Source organism: Rhagoletis pomonella, unplaced genomic scaffold (genome assembly GCF_013731165.1).
Source record: "Rhagoletis pomonella isolate Grant_MI unplaced genomic scaffold, Rhpom_1.0 Rhpom_scaffold_00002, whole genome shotgun sequence".
In the NCBI taxonomy this organism is placed as follows: Eukaryota; Metazoa; Arthropoda; class Insecta; order Diptera; family Tephritidae; genus Rhagoletis; species Rhagoletis pomonella.
This window is the reverse complement of record NW_023458556.1, coordinates 74,492,651-74,496,829: the sequence shown is the minus strand read 5'-3', so window position 1 is coordinate 74,496,829 and position 4,179 is coordinate 74,492,651.

Below are 4,179 nucleotides of genomic sequence, written 5' to 3'. Positions count from 1 at the left end.
ATGCATGCTGATGCTGAAAAATTTGGGTCCTGCGGGAGTAGCGTACCTAACGGAGGTCCTCAACCTGTCTATGGTCACTCTCGTCATTCCAGCCATCTGGAAAATGGGGAGAGTGGTCCCACTGCTCAAACCGGGGAAACCAGACAACAAAGGAGAGTCTTATCGCCCGATAACTCTCCTTTCCCCGGTAGCGGATACACTCGAGGCCCTGCTGCTCCCGTACTTTACGAACCACCTGACCCCAGCGAAGCATCAACATGGGTTCCGTAAAGTGCATAGCACAACAACAGCACTCAACGCCATAAACACTCAGATAACTCGTGGCCTAAACCGAAACCGCCCCTGTGAGAGAACTGTCCAAGGCGTTCGACACTGTCAGTCATTCAACGCTACTAGAAGATATAGAGGCCTCCTCACTCCCACAGGGACTCAAACGGTGGTCGGCGAATTACCTGAGTGGTCGACACTCGTCAGTAATTTTCAGAGACAAAACTAGCAAGCCACGTAAAATTAAACAGGGGGTACCACAGGGTGGTGTCCGGCCCCCACTACTGTTTAATTATTACATCTCAAAGCTTCCTCAGCCACCAGAGGGTGTTAATATAGTCTCGTATGCTGACGATTGTTCGATCATGGCGTCTGGGAATGGAATTGATGACTTGTGCTCGAAAGTAAACGGTTACCTCTCCGAACTTTCTCGCTTCTTCACTGCAAGGAGCCTTGCCCTATCCCCTGCGAAATCCTCGGCAACCCTTTTCACCACCTGGACGAAGGAGGTCAGACTGCCACTGGGTATTCACGTCGATGGTGTAACAATACCGACGGTGAATAACCCGAAAATCCTCGGAGTTACCTTCGACAGTCTGCTCTCCTTCTCGGCGCATACAACCGCAATTGTCAACAAAGTACAGAGCCGCCACAATGTCCTCAAGTCGCTGGCCGGCAGCACTTGGGGCAAAGATGAAGAAACGTTGTTGGCAACATACAAGGCAATTGGCCGGCCGGTTCTAAACTACGCAGCGCCCGTATGGTCGCCGGGGACTAGCAGGACGCAGTGGATGAAGCTACAGACCTGCCAAAACACGGCATTACGAACTGCGACAGGATGCCACTGATGACGCCTCAACACCACCTTCATGACGAGACCCAGATGCTCCCAGTAAAGGAGCATAACATAATGCTCTGCAAGCAGTTCCTTGCTGGGAGCCACAGACGTGGCCATCCCAGCGGACAACTGCTCGCCACGGCACGTCAGGAGGCATCTTTACGAACTGACAGACGAAGTCCAGAGGTATATCAAACCACCTCTGGACCCGTCAACCTACCGACAGGCCCTGAACGGCATTCACAGGGAATCAGTCTCAAGTTATGTAGACTCCCGCCCTGTGAATGTCGTTCTAGGCACACAACCACCGGACGTGGACGGGACAGAACTTTGTCTGCCTCGGGAGACCCGCACTACAATAGCCCAACTTCGCTCTGGCTATTGCAGCAGGCTCAACAGCTACCTGAGCAGAATCAACGAGGACATGCCCAACCAATGCCCGGCATGTGGAGAGTCGCCACATGACTCCCGGCACCTCTTCACATGCCCTGAGAACCCCACTCAGCTAACGCCCCTGTCCCTATGGACAGCCCCTTTGGAAGTAGCACACTTCCTGGGCCTCCCCCTAGCTGAAATTGACGACAACGTTGATGGATGAACCGCCCCGAACGGGACTTAGTAGCCGCTACAACAACAACAACATTGCGCAACACGAGATTTGTACAAGTCAATATTGTGGAAATTACTACAGAATAAAATTGTGCAAGCCTTCTTTGGAGAAACGTCCCACGAAACAATTTCTGTTGCCGGCAATAAGAATACGTGTCGCCCTCGGAAACAAATTTATTGCCGGTAATATTGCCATCGAATCGATTTCCTATTACCGGTCGCTCTAAAACGTCCGCCGAAGGCAACTCGCCTGGGCGAGTCGTTTTCTTATTACCTGAATGAGTCCTTTTCTTATCGCTTCAGGCGATATTTGGAATAATTTTATTCTTTTTAAGGCTTCATTTATTTTTTTGTATACCAAATCGCAACTTACAATCGGAATTAATTCATTTTCTCGCTGTGAGGCTTCCTATTTCTTCAATCTTGTCCTTGGGCATAATTTAGATGATTTTGGCCAATGCTATTGACGCCATATTCATAAGAATTTTTGAGAACTTTTTATTCAAAATTGTCATGAACGAAGTGATGTTGCCGATTTGTCACCACAGCAATAAATCGGTGAGTCGCCAATTTGTTGCCATTGACGATTGTTGCCTATTTCTCATGTTTTACATGGTGGGGTTGCTCAAGTAAATATGTGCAAGAAATATGAATGTGCCTTGTATATTTTGATAGCTTCAGCTTTAAAACGCAAAAAAAAAAAAATAAAAAAATAAATAATTTTTTCTTCGCTCTTATCCATATTTTACACCACACCAAAATCAAAACTAGACTAAAAATTTCGCCGTAGTCGCCATACGCAACACAAATTATTGTACAATAACACAAGCATGAGCAAAATATTAAAATAATTTTGATTTTAGCGCAATAACTGTGCAATTTAGTACAAACAACCCCATACACCACATAAACGACCGACGCAAGCCCGACATCGCGCAATGTTTTTGTGTGGTTTAGGGGCCCTATAACAGCGGCGTGAGCAAAGAAATTCCGGGTTGCGTTTCGCTTTTAAGAGCTACCAAATCAAACTTATAAATATCTACATATAAATTTTGAGACTTGAAATAACAAGAAAAAAAAAATATTTGCCTTTAAACCATGATACAAAAAAGAAGGTAGTTTCAATAAACAACTTTTGACGGATAATAAAATTTTTTGAAGTTTCATAATTTGTGAGTATTATCAACGGCCTTGCCACTTTGATGATATTAAAACAATAAATCGGAGTCCTTTCTTTCCCATATTTATACTAATGTAATAACATTTCAAATCAAAAACCATTATCAGTACTTGGTACTGTTAAAGGAGACTTCATCGTAATGGTTCTTTTCATTTTGTAATAAAAACCACGCGCGCATTTTTCTGTTTTTTTTTTTTTAATGCAATCTTGCGATTTAAAAATCAAATTCTAAGGAATGTTCTTCCCAAATAAAACCTTTTTATATTTAGGTTCAAGTTTGCTTTTAAATTTCTCATCAGATTTTGCAAAAAATTAGGCTTTTAGCATCATTAAATTTCACAAATTTTCAATTTATGCAAAACACCTGATGTCGGCTTGAACAGACCGCCCTCCGATAAACAGCTAACAGATCGTCGTTTAAAGTACAAAACCGTGTATCAACAAAATGCACAACTGCGTATGTGAGGTTGCATAAATTATTTAGAAGAGAGTAAAAACACTCACATTTCAAAATGGTTCTCTTTTTTACAAAGAAATCCCATTTCAGGACGAATGGATAAGGGTTGAGCCAAGAGCTTGTGTGAGCAAATCCAATTTTTTGAAAAAAATGTCAGTTACGCGGTTTTCCAGTTACACTTTCTTCATGCGTTCTGAAACCTAGTCGTCAACCCCATTTGCGAAATCATTTAGCCGGCATAATTTTCTAGTTCATCATATTCCACATCTTTGAATGTACTGATAAAATCTTCTGCTTAAAAAAATATATTTCTTCTAGTAAACAGGTAGCATGAATTTGATGAAATGTCATAATTTTATTAAAAGTCAAATGGTTAGCAACAACAACGAATGTCATTAAATGAAACTACCTTTTTTTTGTATCATGCTTTAAACTAGTAATATTATTCATAGTTTTCAAAAATTTATTTCTGCCAGCCGAAAGTACCAAAGTATCAAATCTATTTTGAATTTCCATACGATAGACGATAAACGCTTGCAAGCGTATCGTATAAAATCAGTTTTCGTATTATCGTTTTCATACGCCAGACAGACGTATTATTGTGAAAGGCTGTGGTTTTTGTTCACTTTTTATTGTGAACCAACACAAATCAGCCACGCTAACTATCAGATTTCATACTACAAAAATCGATTCGTAATGGGGATTAACAGAATGCAAGCGTTTATCGTGCATCGTATGAATTCATAATAGGGGGTTACAATTTAGAAAAAAAAGTATCAAAAATGATAAAATTGTATCAAAACGGCAACGTTGATCGTGATGGAAACC